Raw genomic sequence first — 22,470 nt, forward strand, 5'->3', positions numbered from 1 at the left:
TGCTATTAGGAGTGGTAATAATAACAGTATCTGACCTATAGCTGATGCTATTAGGAGTGGTAATAATAACAGTATCTGACCTATAGCTGATGCTATTAGGAGTGGTAATAATAACAGTATCTGACCTATAGCTGATGCTATTAGGAGTGGTAATAATAACAGTATCTGACCTATAGCTGATGCTATTAGGAGTGGTAATAATAACAGTATCTGACCTATAGCTGATGCTATTAGGAGTGGTAATAATAACAGTATCTGACCTATAGCTGATGCTATTAGGAGTGGTAATAATAACAGTATCTGACCTATAGCTGATGCTATTAGGAGTGGTAATAATAACAGTATCTGACCTATAGCTGATGCTATTAGGAGTGGTAATAATAACAGTATCTGACCTATAGCTGATGCTATTAGGAGTGGTAATAATAACAGTATCTGACCTATAGCTGATGCTATTAGGAGTGGTAATAATAACAGTATCTGACCTATAGCTGATGCTATTAGGAGTGGTAATAATAACAGTATCTGACCTATAGCTGATGCTATTAGGAGTGGTAATAATAACAGTATCTGACCTATAGCTGATGCTATTAGGAGTGGTAATAATAACAGTATCTGACCTATAGCTGATGCTATTAGGAGTGGTAATAATAACAGTATCTGACCTATAGCTGATGCTATTAGGAGTGGTAATAATAACAGTATCTGACCTATAGCTGATGCTATTAGGAGTGGTAATAATAACAGTATCTGACCTATAGCTGATGCTATTAGGAGTGGTAATAATAACAGTATCTGACCTATAGCTGATGCTATTAGGAGTGGTAATAATAACAGTATCTGACCTATAGCTGATGCTATTAGGAGTGGTAATAATAACAGTATCTGACCTACTAGCTGATGCTATTAGGAGTGGTAATAATAACAGTATCTGACCTATAGCTGATGCTATTAGGAGTGGTAATAATAACAGTATCTGACCTATAGCTGATGCTATTAGGAGTGGTAATAATAACAGTATCTGACCTATAGCTGATGCTATTAGGAGTGGTAATAATAACAGTATCTGACCTATAGCTGATGCTATTAGGAGTGGTAATAATAACAGTATCTGACCTATAGCTGATGCTATTAGGAGTGGTAATAATAACAGTATCTGACCTATAGCTGATGCTATTAGGAGTGGTAATAATAACAGTATCTGACCTATAGCTGATGCTATTAGGAGTGGTAATAATAACAGTATCTGACCTATAGCTGATGCTATTAGGAGTGGTAATAATAACAGTATCTGACCTATAGCTGATGCTATTAGGAGTGGTAATAATAACAGTATCTGACCTATAGCTGATGCTATTAGGAGTGGTAATAATAACAGTATCTGACCTATAGCTGATGCTATTAGGAGTGGTAATAATAACAGTATCTGACCTATAGCTGATGCTATTAGGAGTGGTAATAATAACAGTATCTGACCTATAGCTGATGCTATTAGGAGTGGTAATAATAACAGTATCTGACCTATAGCTGATGCTATTAGGAGTGGTAATAATAACAGTATCTGACCTATAGCTGATGCTATTAGGAGTGGTAATAATAACAGTATCTGACCTATAGCTGATGCTATTAGGAGTGGTAATAATAACAGTATCTGACCTACTAGCTGATGCTATTAGGAGTGGTAATAATAACAGTATCTGACCTATAGCTGATGCTATTAGGAGTGGTAATAATAACAGTATCTGACCTATAGCTGATGCTATTAGGAGTGGTAATAATAACAGTATCTGACCTATAGCTGATGCTATTAGGAGTGGTAATAATAACAGTATCTGACCTATAGCTGATGCTATTAGGAGTGGTAATAATAACAGTATCTGACCTATAGCTGATGCTATTAGGAGTGGTAATAATAACAGTATCTGACCTATAGCTGATGCTATTAGGAGTGGTAATAATAACAGTATCTGACCTATAGCTGATGCTATTAGGAGTGGTAATAATAACAGTATCTGACCTATAGCTGATGCTATTAGGAGTGGTAATAATAACAGTATCTGACCTATAGCTGATGCTATTAGGAGTGGTAATAATAACAGTATCTGACCTATAGCTGATGCTATTAGGAGTGGTAATAATAACAGTATCTGACCTATAGCTGATGCTATTAGGAGTGGTAATAATAACAGTATCTGACCTATAGCTGATGCTATTAGGAGTGGTAATAATAACAGTATCTGACCTATAGCTGATGCTATTAGGAGTGGTAATAATAACAGTATCTGACCTATAGCTGATGCTATTAGGAGTGGTAATAATAACAGTATCTGACCTATAGCTGATGCTATTAGGAGTGGTAATAATAACAGTATCTGACCTATAGCTGATGCTATTAGGAGTGGTAATAATAACAGTATCTGACCTATAGCTGATGCTATTAGGAGTGGTAATAATAACAGTATCTGACCTATAGCTGATGCTATTAGGAGTGGTAATAATAACAGTATCTGACCTACTAGCTGATGCTATTAGGAGTGGTAATAATAACAGTATCTGACCTATAGCTGATGCTATTAGGAGTGGTAATAATAACAGTATCTGACCTATAGCTGATGCTATTAGGAGTGGTAATAATAACAGTATCTGACCTATAGCTGATGCTATTAGGAGTGGTAATAATAACAGTATCTGACCTATAGCTGATGCTATTAGGAGTGGTAATAATAACAGTATCTGACCTATAGCTGATGCTATTAGGAGTGGTAATAATAACAGTATCTGACCTATAGCTGATGCTATTAGGAGTGGTAATAATAACAGTATCTGACCTGCTAGCTGATGCTATTAGGAGTGGTAATAATAACAGTATCTGACCTATAGCTGATGCTATTAGGAGTGGTAATAATAACAGTATCTGACCTATAGCTGATGCTATTAGGAGTGGTAATAATAACAGTATCTGACCTATAGCTGATGCTATTAGGAGTGGTAATAATAACAGTATCTGACCTATAGCTGATGCTATTAGGAGTGGTAATAATAACAGTATCTGACCTATAGCTGATGCTATTAGGAGTGGTAATAATAACAGTATCTGACCTATAGCTGATGCTATTAGGAGTGGTAATAATAACAGTATCTGACCTATAGCTGATGCTATTAGGAGTGGTAATAATAACAGTATCTGACCTATAGCTGATGCTATTAGGAGTGGTAATAATAACAGTATCTGACCTGCTAGCTGATGCTATTAGGAGTGGTAATAATAACAGTATCTGACCTATAGCTGATGCTATTAGGAGTGGTAATAATAACAGTATCTGACCTATAGCTGATGCTATTAGGAGTGGTAATAATAACAGTATCTGACCTATAGCTGATGCTATTAGGAGTGGTAATAATAACAGTATCTGACCTATAGCTGATGCTATTAGGAGTGGTAATAATAACAGTATCTGACCTATAGCTGATGCTATTAGGAGTGGTAATAATAACAGTATCTGACCTATAGCTGATGCTATTAGGAGTGGTAATAATAACAGTATCTGACCTATAGCTGATGCTATTAGGAGTGGTAATAATAACAGTATCTGACCTATAGCTGATGCTATTAGGAGTGGTAATAATAACAGTATCTGACCTATAGCTGATGCTATTAGGAGTGGTAATAATAACAGTATCTGACCTATAGCTGATGCTATTAGGAGTGGTAATAATAACAGTATCTGACCTATAGCTGATGCTATTAGGAGTGGTAATAATAACAGTATCTGACCTATAGCTGATGCTATTAGGAGTGGTAATAATAACAGTATCTGACCTATAGCTGATGCTATTAGGAGTGGTAATAATAACAGTATCTGACCTATAGCTGATGCTATTAGGAGTGGTAATAATAACAGTATCTGACCTATAGCTGATGCTATTAGGAGTGGTAATAATAACAGTATCTGACCTATAGCTGATGCTATTAGGAGTGGTAATAATAACAGTATCTGACCTATAGCTGATGCTATTAGGAGTGGTAATAATAACAGTATCTGACCTATAGCTGATGCTATTAGGAGTGGTAATAATAACAGTATCTGACCTATAGCTGATGCTATTAGGAGTGGTAATAATAACAGTATCTGACCTATAGCTGATGCTATTAGGAGTGGTAATAATAACAGTATCTGACCTATAGCTGATGCTATTAGGAGTGGTAATAATAACAGTATCTGACCTATAGCTGATGCTATTAGGAGTGGTAATAATAACAGTATCTGACCTATAGCTGATGCTATTAGGAGTGGTAATAATAACAGTATCTGACCTATAGCTGATGCTATTAGGAGTGGTAATAATAACAGTATCTGACCTATAGCTGATGCTATTAGGAGTGGTAATAATAACAGTATCTGACCTATAGCTGATGCTATTAGGAGTGGTAATAATAACAGTATCTGACCTATAGCTGATGCTATTAGGAGTGGTAATAATAACAGTATCTGACCTATAGCTGATGCTATTAGGAGTGGTAATAATAACAGTATCTGACCTATAGCTGATGCTATTAGGAGTGGTAATAATAACAGTATCTGACCTATAGCTGATGCTATTAGGAGTGGTAATAATAACAGTATCTGACCTATAGCTGATGCTATTAGGAGTGGTAATAATAACAGTATCTGACCTATAGCTGATGCTATTAGGAGTGGTAATAATAACAGTATCTGACCTGCTAGCTGATGCTATTAGGAGTGGTAATAATAACAGTATCTGACCTATAGCTGATGCTATTAGGAGTGGTAATAATAACAGTATCTGACCTATAGCTGATGCTATTAGGAGTGGTAATAATAACAGTATCTGACCTATAGCTGATGCTATTAGGAGTGGTAATAATAACAGTATCTGACCTATAGCTGATGCTATTAGGAGTGGTAATAATAACAGTATCTGACCTATAGCTGATGCTATTAGGAGTGGTAATAATAACAGTATCTGACCTATAGCTGATGCTATTAGGAGTGGTAATAATAACAGTATCTGACCTATAGCTGATGCTATTAGGAGTGGTAATAATAACAGTATCTGACCTGTAGCTGATGCTATTAGGAGTGGTAATAATAACAGTATCTGACCTATAGCTGATGCTATTAGGAGTGGTAATAATAACAGTATCTGACCTATAGCTGATGCTATTAGGAGTGGTAATAATAACAGTATCTGACCTATAGCTGATGCTATTAGGAGTGGTAATAATAACAGTATCTGACCTATAGCTGATGCTATTAGGAGTGGTAATAATAACAGTATCTGACCTATAGCTGATGCTATTAGGAGTGGTAATAATAACAGTATCTGACCTATAGCTGATGCTATTAGGAGTGGTAATAATAACAGTATCTGACCTATAGCTGATGCTATTAGGAGTGGTAATAATAACAGTATCTGACCTATAGCTGATGCTATTAGGAGTGGTAATAATAACAGTATCTGACCTATAGCTGATGCTATTAGGAGTGGTAATAATAACAGTATCTGACCTATAGCTGATGCTATTAGGAGTGGTAATAATAACAGTATCTGACCTATAGCTGATGCTATTAGGAGTGGTAATAATAACAGTATCTGACCTATAGCTGATGCTATTAGGAGTGGTAATAATAACAGTATCTGACCTATAGCTGATGCTATTAGGAGTGGTAATAATAACAGTATCTGACCTATAGCTGATGCTATTAGGAGTGGTAATAATAACAGTATCTGACCTATAGCTGATGCTATTAGGAGTGGTAATAATAACAGTATCTGACCTATAGCTGATGCTATTAGGAGTGGTAATAATAACAGTATCTGACCTATAGCTGATGCTATTAGGAGTGGTAATAATAACAGTATCTGACCTATAGCTGATGCTATTAGGAGTGGTAATAATAACAGTATCTGACCTATAGCTGATGCTATTAGGAGTGGTAATAATAACAGTATCTGACCTATAGCTGATGCTATTAGGAGTGGTAATAATACAGTATCTGACCTATAGCTGATGCTATTAGGAGTGGTAATAATAACAGTATCTGACCTCTATAGCTGATGCTATTAGGAGTGGTAATAATAACAGTATCTGACCTATAGCTGATGCTATTAGGAGTGGTAATAATAACAGTATCTGACCTATAGCTGATGCTATTAGGAGTGGTAATAATAACAGTATCTGACCTGCTAGCTGATGCTATTAGGAGTGGTAATAATAACAGTATCTGACCTATAGCTGATGCTATTAGGAGTGGTAATAATAACAGTATCTGACCTATAGCTGATGCTATTAGGAGTGGTAATAATAACAGTATCTGACCTATAGCTGATGCTATTAGGAGTGGTAATAATAACAGTATCTGACCTATAGCTGATGCTATTAGGAGTGGTAATAATAACAGTATCTGACCTATAGCTGATGCTATTAGGAGTGGTAATAATAACAGTATCTGACCTATAGCTGATGCTATTAGGAGTGGTAATAATAACAGTATCTGACCTATAGCTGATGCTATTAGGAGTGGTAATAATAACAGTATCTGACCTATAGCTGATGCTATTAGGAGTGGTAATAATAACAGTATCTGACCTATAGCTGATGCTATTAGGAGTGGTAATAATAACAGTATCTGACCTATAGCTGATGCTATTAGGAGTGGTAATAATAACAGTATCTGACCTATAGCTGATGCTATTAGGAGTGGTAATAATAACAGTATCTGACCTATAGCTGATGCTATTAGGAGTGGTAATAATAACAGTATCTGACCTATAGCTGATGCTATTAGGAGTGGTAATAATAACAGTATCTGACCTATAGCTGATGCTATTAGGAGTGGTAATAATAACAGTATCTGACCTATAGCTGATGCTATTAGGAGTGGTAATAATAACAGTATCTGACCTATAGCTGATGCTATTAGGAGTGGTAATAATAACAGTATCTGACCTATAGCTGATGCTATTAGGAGTGGTAATAATAACAGTATCTGACCTATAGCTGATGCTATTAGGAGTGGTAATAATAACAGTATCTGACCTATAGCTGATGCTATTAGGAGTGGTAATAATAACAGTATCTGACCTATAGCTGATGCTATTAGGAGTGGTAATAATAACAGTATCTGACCTATAGCTGATGCTATTAGGAGTGGTAATAATAACAGTATCTGACCTATAGCTGATGCTATTAGGAGTGGTAATAATAACAGTATCTGACCTATAGCTGATGCTATTAGGAGTGGTAATAATAACAGTATCTGACCTATAGCTGATGCTATTAGGAGTGGTAATAATAACAGTATCTGACCTATAGCTGATGCTATTAGGAGTGGTAATAATAACAGTATCTGACCTATAGCTGATGCTATTAGGAGTGGTAATAATAACAGTATCTGACCTATAGCTGATGCTATTAGGAGTGGTAATAATAACAGTATCTGACCTATAGCTGATGCTATTAGGAGTGGTAATAATAACAGTATCTGACCTATAGCTGATGCTATTAGGAGTGGTAATAATAACAGTATCTGACCTATAGCTGATGCTATTAGGAGTGGTAATAATAACAGTATCTGACCTATAGCTGATGCTATTAGGAGTGGTAATAATAACAGTATCTGACCTATAGCTGATGCTATTAGGAGTGGTAATAATAACAGTATCTGACCTATAGCTGATGCTATTAGGAGTGGTAATAATAACAGTATCTGACCTATAGCTGATGCTATTAGGAGTGGTAATAATAACAGTATCTGACCTATAGCTGATGCTATTAGGAGTGGTAATAATAACAGTATCTGACCTATAGCTGATGCTATTAGGAGTGGTAATAATAACAGTATCTGACCTATAGCTGATGCTATTAGGAGTGGTAATAATAACAGTATCTGACCTATAGCTGATGCTATTAGGAGTGGTAATAATAACAGTATCTGACCTATAGCTGATGCTATTAGGAGTGGTAATAATAACAGTATCTGACCTATAGCTGATGCTATTAGGAGTGGTAATAATAACAGTATCTGACCTATAGCTGATGCTATTAGGAGTGGTAATAATAACAGTATCTGACCTATAGCTGATGCTATTAGGAGTGGTAATAATAACAGTATCTGACCTATAGCTGATGCTATTAGGAGTGGTAATAATAACAGTATCTGACCTATAGCTGATGCTATTAGGAGTGGTAATAATAACAGTATCTGACCTATAGCTGATGCTATTAGGAGTGGTAATAATAACAGTATCTGACCTATAGCTGATGCTATTAGGAGTGGTAATAATAACAGTATCTGACCTATAGCTGATGCTATTAGGAGTGGTAATAATAACAGTATCTGACCTATAGCTGATGCTATTAGGAGTGGTAATAATAACAGTATCTGACCTATAGCTGATGCTATTAGGAGTGGTAATAATAACAGTATCTGACCTATAGCTGATGCTATTAGGAGTGGTAATAATAACAGTATCTGACCTATAGCTGATGCTATTAGGAGTGGTAATAATAACAGTATCTGACCTATAGCTGATGCTATTAGGAGTGGTAATAATAACAGTATCTGACCTATAGCTGATGCTATTAGGAGTGGTAATAATAACAGTATCTGACCTATAGCTGATGCTATTAGGAGTGGTAATAATAACAGTATCTGACCTATAGCTGATGCTATTAGGAGTGGTAATAATAACAGTATCTGACCTATAGCTGATGCTATTAGGAGTGGTAATAATAACAGTATCTGACCTATAGCTGATGCTATTAGGAGTGGTAATAATAACAGTATCTGACCTATAGCTGATGCTATTAGGAGTGGTAATAATAACAGTATCTGACCTATAGCTGATGCTATTAGGAGTGGTAATAATAACAGTATCTGACCTATAGCTGATGCTATTAGGAGTGGTAATAATAACAGTATCTGACCTATAGCTGATGCTATTAGGAGTGGTAATAATAACAGTATCTGACCTATAGCTGATGCTATTAGGAGTGGTAATAATAACAGTATCTGACCTATAGCTGATGCTATTAGGAGTGGTAATAATAACAGTATCTGACCTATAGCTGATGCTATTAGGAGTGGTAATAATAACAGTATCTGACCTATAGCTGATGCTATTAGGAGTGGTAATAATAACAGTATCTGACCTATAGCTGATGCTATTAGGAGTGGTAATAATAACAGTATCTGACCTATAGCTGATGCTATTAGGAGTGGTAATAATAACAGTATCTGACCTATAGCTGATGCTATTAGGAGTGGTAATAATAACAGTATCTGACCTATAGCTGATGCTATTAGGAGTGGTAATAATAACAGTATCTGACCTATAGCTGATGCTATTAGGAGTGGTAATAATAACAGTATCTGACCTATAGCTGATGCTATTAGGAGTGGTAATAATAACAGTATCTGACCTATAGCTGATGCTATTAGGAGTGGTAATAATAACAGTATCTGACCTATAGCTGATGCTATTAGGAGTGGTAATAATAACAGTATCTGACCTATAGCTGATGCTATTAGGAGTGGTAATAATAACAGTATCTGACCTATAGCTGATGCTATTAGGAGTGGTAATAATAACAGTATCTGACCTATAGCTGATGCTATTAGGAGTGGTAATAATAACAGTATCTGACCTATAGCTGATGCTATTAGGAGTGGTAATAATAACAGTATCTGACCTATAGCTGATGCTATTAGGAGTGGTAATAATAACAGTATCTGACCTATAGCTGATGCTATTAGGAGTGGTAATAATAACAGTATCTGACCTATAGCTGATGCTATTAGGAGTGGTAATAATAACAGTATCTGACCTATAGCTGATGCTATTAGGAGTGGTAATAATAACAGTATCTGACCTATAGCTGATGCTATTAGGAGTGGTAATAATAACAGTATCTGACCTATAGCTGATGCTATTAGGAGTGGTAATAATAACAGTATCTGACCTATAGCTGATGCTATTAGGAGTGGTAATAATAACAGTATCTGACCTATAGCTGATGCTATTAGGAGTGGTAATAATAACAGTATCTGACCTATAGCTGATGCTATTAGGAGTGGTAATAATAACAGTATCTGACCTATAGCTGATGCTATTAGGAGTGGTAATAATAACAGTATCTGACCTATAGCTGATGCTATTAGGAGTGGTAATAATAACAGTATCTGACCTATAGCTGATGCTATTAGGAGTGGTAATAATAACAGTATCTGACCTATAGCTGATGCTATTAGGAGTGGTAATAATAACAGTATCTGACCTATAGCTGATGCTATTAGGAGTGGTAATAATAACAGTATCTGACCTATAGCTGATGCTATTAGGAGTGGTAATAATAACAGTATCTGACCTATAGCTGATGCTATTAGGAGTGGTAATAATAACAGTATCTGACCTATAGCTGATGCTATTAGGAGTGGTAATAATAACAGTATCTGACCTATAGCTGATGCTATTAGGAGTGGTAATAATAACAGTATCTGACCTATAGCTGATGCTATTAGGAGTGGTAATAATAACAGTATCTGACCTATAGCTGATGCTATTAGGAGTGGTAATAATAACAGTATCTGACCTATAGCTGATGCTATTAGGAGTGGTAATAATAACAGTATCTGACCTATAGCTGATGCTATTAGGAGTGGTAATAATAACAGTATCTGACCTATAGCTGATGCTATTAGGAGTGGTAATAATAACAGTATCTGACCTATAGCTGATGCTATTAGGAGTGGTAATAATAACAGTATCTGACCTATAGCTGATGCTATTAGGAGTGGTAATAATAACAGTATCTGACCTATAGCTGATGCTATTAGGAGTGGTAATAATAACAGTATCTGACCTATAGCTGATGCTATTAGGAGTGGTAATAATAACAGTATCTGACCTATAGCTGATGCTATTAGGAGTGGTAATAATAACAGTATCTGACCTATAGCTGATGCTATTAGGAGTGGTAATAATAACAGTATCTGACCTATAGCTGATGCTATTAGGAGTGGTAATAATAACAGTATCTGACCTATAGCTGATGCTATTAGGAGTGGTAATAATAACAGTATCTGACCTATAGCTGATGCTATTAGGAGTGGTAATAATAACAGTATCTGACCTATAGCTGATGCTATTAGGAGTGGTAATAATAACAGTATCTGACCTATAGCTGATGCTATTAGGAGTGGTAATAATAACAGTATCTGACCTATAGCTGATGCTATTAGGAGTGGTAATAATAACAGTATCTGACCTATAGCTGATGCTATTAGGAGTGGTAATAATAACAGTATCTGACCTATAGCTGATGCTATTAGGAGTGGTAATAATAACAGTATCTGACCTATAGCTGATGCTATTAGGAGTGGTAATAATAACAGTATCTGACCTATAGCTGATGCTATTAGGAGTGGTAATAATAACAGTATCTGACCTATAGCTGATGCTATTAGGAGTGGTAATAATAACAGTATCTGACCTATAGCTGATGCTATTAGGAGTGGTAATAATAACAGTATCTGACCTATAGCTGATGCTATTAGGAGTGGTAATAATAACAGTATCTGACCTATAGCTGATGCTATTAGGAGTGGTAATAATAACAGTATCTGACCTATAGCTGATGCTATTAGGAGTGGTAATAATAACAGTATCTGACCTATAGCTGATGCTATTAGGAGTGGTAATAATAACAGTATCTGACCTATAGCTGATGCTATTAGGAGTGGTAATAATAACAGTATCTGACCTATAGCTGATGCTATTAGGAGTGGTAATAATAACAGTATCTGACCTATAGCTGATGCTATTAGGAGTGGTAATAATAACAGTATCTGACCTATAGCTGATGCTATTAGGAGTGGTAATAATAACAGTATCTGACCTATAGCTGATGCTATTAGGAGTGGTAATAATAACAGTATCTGACCTACTAGCTGATGCTATTAGGAGTGGTAATAATAACAGTATCTGACCTATAGCTGATGCTATTAGGAGTGGTAATAATAACAGTATCTGACCTATAGCTGATGCTATTAGGAGTGGTAATAATAACAGTATCTGACCTATAGCTGATGCTATTAGGAGTGGTAATAATAACAGTATCTGACCTATAGCTGATGCTATTAGGAGTGGTAATAATAACAGTATCTGACCTATAGCTGATGCTATTAGGAGTGGTAATAATAACAGTATCTGACCTATAGCTGATGCTATTAGGAGTGGTAATAATAACAGTATCTGACCTATAGCTGATGCTATTAGGAGTGGTAATAATAACAGTATCTGACCTATAGCTGATGCTATTAGGAGTGGTAATAATAACAGTATCTGACCTATAGCTGATGCTATTAGGAGTGGTAATAATAACAGTATCTGACCTATAGCTGATGCTATTAGGAGTGGTAATAATAACAGTATCTGACCTATAGCTGATGCTATTAGGAGTGGTAATAATAACAGTATCTGACCTATAGCTGATGCTATTAGGAGTGGTAATAATAACAGTATCTGACCTATAGCTGATGCTATTAGGAGTGGTAATAATAACAGTATCTGACCTATAGCTGATGCTATTAGGAGTGGTAATAATAACAGTATCTGACCTATAGCTGATGCTATTAGGAGTGGTAATAATAACAGTATCTGACCTATAGCTGATGCTATTAGGAGTGGTAATAATAACAGTATCTGACCTATAGCTGATGCTATTAGGAGTGGTAATAATAACAGTATCTGACCTATAGCTGATGCTATTAGGAGTGGTAATAATAACAGTATCTGACCTATAGCTGATGCTATTAGGAGTGGTAATAATAACAGTATCTGACCTATAGCTGATGCTATTAGGAGTGGTAATAATAACAGTATCTGACCTATAGCTGATGCTATTAGGAGTGGTAATAATAACAGTATCTGACCTATAGCTGATGCTATTAGGAGTGGTAATAATAACAGTATCTGACCTATAGCTGATGCTATTAGGAGTGGTAATAATAACAGTATCTGACCTATAGCTGATGCTATTAGGAGTGGTAATAATAACAGTATCTGACCTATAGCTGATGCTATTAGGAGTGGTAATAATAACAGTATCTGACCTATAGCTGATGCTATTAGGAGTGGTAATAATAACAGTATCTGACCTATAGCTGATGCTATTAGGAGTGGTAATAATAACAGTATCTGACCTATAGCTGATGCTATTAGGAGTGGTAATAATAACAGTATCTGACCTGCTAGCTGATGCTATTAGGAGTGGTAATAATAACAGTATCTGACCTATAGCTGATGCTATTAGGAGTGGTAATAATAACAGTATCTGACCTATAGCTGATGCTATTAGGAGTGGTAATAATAACAGTATCTGACCTATAGCTGATGCTATTAGGAGTGGTAATAATAACAGTATCTGACCTATAGCTGATGCTATTAGGAGTGGTAATAATAACAGTATCTGACCTATAGCTGATGCTATTAGGAGTGGTAATAATAACAGTATCTGACCTATAGCTGATGCTATTAGGAGTGGTAATAATAACAGTATCTGACCTATAGCTGATGCTATTAGGAGTGGTAATAATAACAGTATCTGACCTATAGCTGATGCTATTAGGAGTGGTAATAATAACAGTATCTGACCTATAGCTGATGCTATTAGGAGTGGTAATAATAACAGTATCTGACCTATAGCTGATGCTATTAGGAGTGGTAATAATAACAGTATCTGACCTATAGCTGATGCTATTAGGAGTGGTAATAATAACAGTATCTGACCTATAGCTGATGCTATTAGGAGTGGTAATAATAACAGTATCTGACCTATAGCTGATGCTATTAGGAGTGGTAATAATAACAGTATCTGACCTATAGCTGATGCTATTAGGAGTGGTAATAATAACAGTATCTGACCTATAGCTGATGCTATTAGGAGTGGTAATAATAACAGTATCTGACCTATAGCTGATGCTATTAGGAGTGGTAATAATAACAGTATCTGACCTATAGCTGATGCTATTAGGAGTGGTAATAATAACAGTATCTGACCTATAGCTGATGCTATTAGGAGTGGTAATAATAACAGTATCTGACCTATAGCTGATGCTATTAGGAGTGGTAATAATAACAGTATCTGACCTATAGCTGATGCTATTAGGAGTGGTAATAATAACAGTATCTGACCTATAGCTGATGCTATTAGGAGTGGTAATAATAACAGTATCTGACCTATAGCTGATGCTATTAGGAGTGGTAATAATAACAGTATCTGACCTATAGCTGATGCTATTAGGAGTGGTAATAATAACAGTATCTGACCTATAGCTGATGCTATTAGGAGTGGTAATAATAACAGTATCTGACCTATAGCTGATGCTATTAGGAGTGGTAATAATAACAGTATCTGACCTATAGCTGATGCTATTAGGAGTGGTAATAATAACAGTATCTGACCTATAGCTGATGCTATTAGGAGTGGTAATAATAACAGTATCTGACCTATAGCTGATGCTATTAGGAGTGGTAATAATAACAGTATCTGACCTATAGCTGATGCTATTAGGAGTGGTAATAATAACAGTATCTGACCTATAGCTGATGCTATTAGGAGTGGTAATAATAACAGTATCTGACCTATAGCTGATGCTATTAGGAGTGGTAATAATAACAGTATCTGACCTATAGCTGATGCTATTAGGAGTGGTAATAATAACAGTATCTGACCTATAGCTGATGCTATTAGGAGTGGTAATAATAACAGTATCTGACCTATAGCTGATGCTATTAGGAGTGGTAATAATAACAGTATCTGACCTATAGCTGATGCTATTAGGAGTGGTAATAATAACAGTATCTGACCTATAGCTGATGCTATTAGGAGTGGTAATAATAACAGTATCTGACCTATAGCTGATGCTATTAGGAGTGGTAATAATAACAGTATCTGACCTATAGCTGATGCTATTAGGAGTGGTAATAATAACAGTATCTGACCTATAGCTGATGCTATTAGGAGTGGTAATAATAACAGTATCTGACCTATAGCTGATGCTATTAGGAGTGGTAATAATAACAGTATCTGACCTATAGCTGATGCTATTAGGAGTGGTAATAATAACAGTATCTGACCTATAGCTGATGCTATTAGGAGTGGTAATAATAACAGTATCTGACCTATAGCTGATGCTATTAGGAGTGGTAATAATAACAGTATCTGACCTATAGCTGATGCTATTAGGAGTGGTAATAATAACAGTATCTGACCTATAGCTGATGCTATTAGGAGTGGTAATAATAACAGTATCTGACCTATAGCTGATGCTATTAGGAGTGGTAATAATAACAGTATCTGACCTATAGCTGATGCTATTAGGAGTGGTAATAATAACAGTATCTGACCTATAGCTGATGCTATTAGGAGTGGTAATAATAACAGTATCTGACCTATAGCTGATGCTATTAGGAGTGGTAATAATAACAGTATCTGACCTATAGCTGATGCTATTAGGAGTGGTAATAATAACAGTATCTGACCTATAGCTGATGCTATTAGGAGTGGTAATAATAACAGTATCTGACCTATAGCTGATGCTATTAGGAGTGGTAATAATAACAGTATCTGACCTATAGCTGATGCTATTAGGAGTGGTAATAATAACAGTATCTGACCTATAGCTGATGCTATTAGGAGTGGTAATAATAACAGTATCTGACCTATAGCTGATGCTATTAGGAGTGGTAATAATAACAGTATCTGACCTACTAGCTGATGCTATTAGGAGTGGTAATAATAACAGTATCTGACCTATAGCTGATGCTATTAGGAGTGGTAATAATAACAGTATCTGACCTATAGCTGATGCTATTAGGAGTGGTAATAATAACAGTATCTGACCTATAGCTGATGCTATTAGGAGTGGTAATAATAACAGTATCTGACCTATAGCTGATGCTATTAGGAGTGGTAATAATAACAGTATCTGACCTATAGCTGATGCTATTAGGAGTGGTAATAATAACAGTATCTGACCTATAGCTGATGCTATTAGGAGTGGTAATAATAACAGTATCTGACCTATAGCTGATGCTATTAGGAGTGGTAATAATAACAGTATCTGACCTATAGCTGATGCTATTAGGAGTGGTAATAATAACAGTATCTGACCTATAGCTGATGCTATTAGGAGTGGTAATAATAACAGTATCTGACCTATAGCTGATGCTATTAGGAGTGGTAATAATAACAGTATCTGACCTATAGCTGATGCTATTAGGAGTGGTAATAATAACAGTATCTGACCTATAGCTGATGCTATTAGGAGTGGTAATAATAACAGTATCTGACCTATAGCTGATGCTATTAGGAGTGGTAATAATAACAGTATCTGACCTATAGCTGATGCTATTAGGAGTGGTAATAATAACAGTATCTGACCTATAGCTGATGCTATTAGGAGTGGTAATAATAACAGTATCTGACCTATAGCTGATGCTATTAGGAGTGGTAATAATAACAGTATCTGACCTATAGCTGATGCTATTAGGAGTGGTAATAATAACAGTATCTGACCTATAGCTGATGCTATTAGGAGTGGTAATAATAACAGTATCTGACCTATAGCTGATGCTATTAGGAGTGGTAATAATAACAGTATCTGACCTATAGCTGATGCTATTAGGAGTGGTAATAATAACAGTATCTGACCTATAGCTGATGCTATTAGGAGTGGTAATAATAACAGTATCTGACCTATAGCTGATGCTATTAGGAGTGGTAATAATAACAGTATCTGACCTATAGCTGATGCTATTAGGAGTGGTAATAATAACAGTATCTGACCTATAGCTGATGCTATTAGGAGTGGTAATAATAACAGTATCTGACCTATAGCTGATGCTATTAGGAGTGGTAATAATAACAGTATCTGACCTATAGCTGATGCTATTAGGAGTGGTAATAATAACAGTATCTGACCTATAGCTGATGCTATTAGGAGTGGTAATAATAACAGTATCTGACCTATAGCTGATGCTATTAGGAGTGGTAATAATAACAGTATCTGACCTATAGCTGATGCTATTAGGAGTGGTAATAATAACAGTATCTGACCTATAGCTGATGCTATTAGGAGTGGTAATAATAACAGTATCTGACCTATAGCTGATGCTATTAGGAGTGGTAATAATAACAGTATCTGACCTATAGCTGATGCTATTAGGAGTGGTAATAATAACAGTATCTGACCTATAGCTGATGCTATTAGGAGTGGTAATAATAACAGTATCTGACCTATAGCTGATGCTATTAGGAGTGGTAATAATAACAGTATCTGACCTATAGCTGATGCTATTAGGAGTGGTAATAATAACAGTATCTGACCTATAGCTGATGCTATTAGGAGTGGTAATAATAACAGTATCTGACCTATAGCTGATGCTATTAGGAGTGGTAATAATAACAGTATCTGACCTATAGCTGATGCTATTAGGAGTGGTAATAATAACAGTATCTGACCTATAGCTGATGCTATTAGGAGTGGTAATAATAACAGTATCTGACCTATAGCTGATGCTATTAGGAGTGGTAATAATAACAGTATCTGACCTATAGCTGATGCTATTAGGAGTGGTAATAATAACAGTATCTGACCTATAGCTGATGCTATTAGGAGTGGTAATAATAACAGTATCTGACCTATAGCTGATGCTATTAGGAGTGGTAATAATAACAGTATCTGACCTATAGCTGATGCTATTAGGAGTGGTAATAATAACAGTATCTGACCTATAGCTGATGCTATTAGGAGTGGTAATAATAACAGTATCTGACCTATAGCTGATGCTATTAGGAGTGGTAATAATAACAGTATCTGACCTATAGCTGATGCTATTAGGAGTGGTAATAATAACAGTATCTGACCTATAGCTGATGCTATTAGGAGTGGTAATAATAACAGTATCTGACCTATAGCTGATGCTATTAGGAGTGGTAATAATAACAGTATCTGACCTATAGCTGATGCTATTAGGAGTGGTAATAATAACAGTATCTGACCTATAGCTGATGCTATTAGGAGTGGTAATAATAACAGTATCTGACCTATAGCTGATGCTATTAGGAGTGGTAATAATAACAGTATCTGACCTATAGCTGATGCTATTAGGAGTGGTAATAATAACAGTATCTGACCTATAGCTGATGCTATTAGGAGTGGTAATAATAACAGTATCTGACCTATAGCTGATGCTATTAGGAGTGGTAATAATAACAGTATCTGACCTATAGCTGATGCTATTAGGAGTGGTAATAATAACAGTATCTGACCTATAGCTGATGCTATTAGGAGTGGTAATAATAACAGTATCTGACCTATAGCTGATGCTATTAGGAGTGGTAATAATAACAGTATCTGACCTATAGCTGATGCTATTAGGAGTGGTAATAATAACAGTATCTGACCTATAGCTGATGCTATTAGGAGTGGTAATAATAACAGTATCTGACCTATAGCTGATGCTATTAGGAGTGGTAATAATAACAGTATCTGACCTATAGCTGATGCTATTAGGAGTGGTAATAATAACAGTATCTGACCTATAGCTGATGCTATTAGGAGTGGTAATAATAACAGTATCTGACCTATAGCTGATGCTATTAGGAGTGGTAATAATAACAGTATCTGACCTATAGCTGATGCTATTAGGAGTGGTAATAATAACAGTATCTGACCTATAGCTGATGCTATTAGGAGTGGTAATAATAACAGTATCTGACCTATAGCTGATGCTATTAGGAGTGGTAATAATAACAGTATCTGACCTATAGCTGATGCTATTAGGAGTGGTAATAATAACAGTATCTGACCTATAGCTGATGCTATTAGGAGTGGTAATAATAACAGTATCTGACCTATAGCTGATGCTATTAGGAGTGGTAATAATAACAGTATCTGACCTATAGCTGATGCTATTAGGAGTGGTAATAATAACAGTATCTGACCTATAGCTGATGCTATTAGGAGTGGTAATAATAACAGTATCTGACCTATAGCTGATGCTATTAGGAGTGGTAATAATAACAGTATCTGACCTATAGCTGATGCTATTAGGAGTGGTAATAATAACAGTATCTGACCTATAGCTGATGCTATTAGGAGTGGTAATAATAACAGTATCTGACCTATAGCTGATGCTATTAGGAGTGGTAATAATAACAGTATCTGACCTATAGCTGATGCTATTAGGAGTGGTAATAATAACAGTATCTGACCTATAGCTGATGCTATTAGGAGTGGTAATAATAACAGTATCTGACCTATAGCTGATGCTATTAGGAGTGGTAATAATAACAGTATCTGACCTATAGCTGATGCTATTAGGAGTGGTAATAATAACAGTATCTGACCTATAGCTGATGCTATTAGGAGTGGTAATAATAACAGTATCTGACCTATAGCTGATGCTATTAGGAGTGGTAATAATAACAGTATCTGACCTATAGCTGATGCTATTAGGAGTGGTAATAATAACAGTATCTGACCTATAGCTGATGCTATTAGGAGTGGTAATAATAACAGTATCTGACCTATAGCTGATGCTATTAGGAGTGGTAATAATAACAGTATCTGACCTATAGCTGATGCTATTAGGAGTGGTAATAATAACAGTATCTGACCTATAGCTGATGCTATTAGGAGTGGTAATAATAACAGTATCTGACCTATAGCTGATGCTATTAGGAGTGGTAATAATAACAGTATCTGACCTATAGCTGATGCTATTAGGAGTGGTAATAATAACAGTATCTGACCTATAGCTGATGCTATTAGGAGTGGTAATAATAACAGTATCTGACCTATAGCTGATGCTATTAGGAGTGGTAATAATAACAGTATCTGACCTATAGCTGATGCTATTAGGAGTGGTAATAATAACAGTATCTGACCTGCTAGCTGATGCTATTAGGAGTGGTAATAATAACAGTATCTGACCTATAGCTGATGCTATTAGGAGTGGTAATAATAACAGTATCTGACCTATAGCTGATGCTATTAGGAGTGGTAATAATAACAGTATCTGACCTATAGCTGATGCTATTAGGAGTGGTAATAATAACAGTATCTGACCTATAGCTGATGCTATTAGGAGTGGTAATAATAACAGTATCTGACCTATAGCTGATGCTATTAGGAGTGGTAATAATAACAGTATCTGACCTATAGCTGATGCTATTAGGAGTGGTAATAATAACAGTATCTGACCTATAGCTGATGCTATTAGGAGTGGTAATAATAACAGTATCTGACCTATAGCTGATGCTATTAGGAGTGGTAATAATAACAGTATCTGACCTATAGCTGATGCTATTAGGAGTGGTAATAATAACAGTATCTGACCTATAGCTGATGCTATTAGGAGTGGTAATAATAACAGTATCTGACCTATAGCTGATGCTATTAGGAGTGGTAATAATAACAGTATCTGACCTATAGCTGATGCTATTAGGAGTGGTAATAATAACAGTATCTGACCTATAGCTGATGCTATTAGGAGTGGTAATAATACAGTATCTGACCTATAGCTGATGCTATTAGGAGTGGTAATAATAACAGTATCTGACCTATAGCTGATGCTATTAGGAGTGGTAATAATAACAGTATCTGACCTATAGCTGATGCTATTAGGAGTGGTAATAATAACAGTATCTGACCTATAGCTGATGCTATTAGGAGTGGTAATAATAACAGTATCTGACCTATAGCTGATGCTATTAGGAGTGGTAATAATAACAGTATCTGACCTATAGCTGATGCTATTAGGAGTGGTAATAATAACAGTATCTGACCTATAGCTGATGCTATTAGGAGTGGTAATAATAACAGTATCTGACCTATAGCTGATGCTATTAGGAGTGGTAATAATAACAGTATCTGACCTATAGCTGATGCTATTAGGAGTGGTAATAATAACAGTATCTGACCTATAGCTGATGCTATTAGGAGTGGTAATAATAACAGTATCTGACCTATAGCTGATGCTATTAGGAGTGGTAATAATAACAGTATCTGACCTATAGCTGATGCTATTAGGAGTGGTAATAATAACAGTATCTGACCTATAGCTGATGCTATTAGGAGTGGTAATAATAACAGTATCTGACCTATAGCTGATGCTATTAGGAGTGGTAATAATAACAGTATCTGACCTATAGCTGATGCTATTAGGAGTGGTAATAATAACAGTATCTGACCTATAGCTGATGCTATTAGGAGTGGTAATAATAACAGTATCTGACCTATAGCTGATGCTATTAGGAGTGGTAATAATAACAGTATCTGACCTATAGCTGATGCTATTAGGAGTGGTAATAATAACAGTATCTGACCTATAGCTGATGCTATTAGGAGTGGTAATAATAACAGTATCTGACCTATAGCTGATGCTATTAGGAGTGGTAATAATAACAGTATCTGACCTATAGCTGATGCTATTAGGAGTGGTAATAATAACAGTATCTGACCTATAGCTGATGCTATTAGGAGTGGTAATAATAACAGTATCTGACCTATAGCTGATGCTATTAGGAGTGGTAATAATAACAGTATCTGACCTATAGCTGATGCTATTAGGAGTGGTAATAATAACAGTATCTGACCTATAGCTGATGCTATTAGGAGTGGTAATAATAACAGTATCTGACCTATAGCTGATGCTATTAGGAGTGGTAATAATAACAGTATCTGACCTATAGCTGATGCTATTAGGAGTGGTAATAATAACAGTATCTGACCTATAGCTGATGCTATTAGGAGTGGTAATAATAACAGTATCTGACCTATAGCTGATGCTATTAGGAGTGGTAATAATAACAGTATCTGACCTATAGCTGATGCTATTAGGAGTGGTAATAATAACAGTATCTGACCTATAGCTGATGCTATTAGGAGTGGTAATAATAACAGTATCTGACCTATAGCTGATGCTATTAGGAGTGGTAATAATAACAGTATCTGACCTATAGCTGATGCTATTAGGAGTGGTAATAATAACAGTATCTGACCTATAGCTGATGCTATTAGGAGTGGTAATAATAACAGTATCTGACCTATAGCTGATGCTATTAGGAGTGGTAATAATAACAGTATCTGACCTATAGCTGATGCTATTAGGAGTGGTAATAATAACAGTATCTGACCTATAGCTGATGCTATTAGGAGTGGTAATAATAACAGTATCTGACCTATAGCTGATGCTATTAGGAGTGGTAATAATAACAGTATCTGACCTATAGCTGATGCTATTAGGAGTGGTAATAATAACAGTATCTGACCTATAGCTGATGCTATTAGGAGTGGTAATAATAACAGTATCTGACCTATAGCTGATGCTATTAGGAGTGGTAATAATAACAGTATCTGACCTATAGCTGATGCT

The 22,470-nt window shown here is 35.6% G+C and overlaps 1 protein-coding gene across 1 annotated transcript in view; it reads right to left on the minus strand.

Annotated features, from left to right (window-relative positions):
• Positions 1–22,470, minus strand: part of usp40 (ubiquitin specific peptidase 40) — a 52,067-nt gene that overhangs the window by 22,656 nt on the left and 6,941 nt on the right. The gene's annotated exons all lie outside the window — the stretch shown is intronic.

Source organism: Coregonus clupeaformis, chromosome 16 (genome assembly GCF_020615455.1).
Source record: "Coregonus clupeaformis isolate EN_2021a chromosome 16, ASM2061545v1, whole genome shotgun sequence".
Classification (NCBI taxonomy): Eukaryota; Metazoa; Chordata; class Actinopteri; order Salmoniformes; family Salmonidae; genus Coregonus; species Coregonus clupeaformis.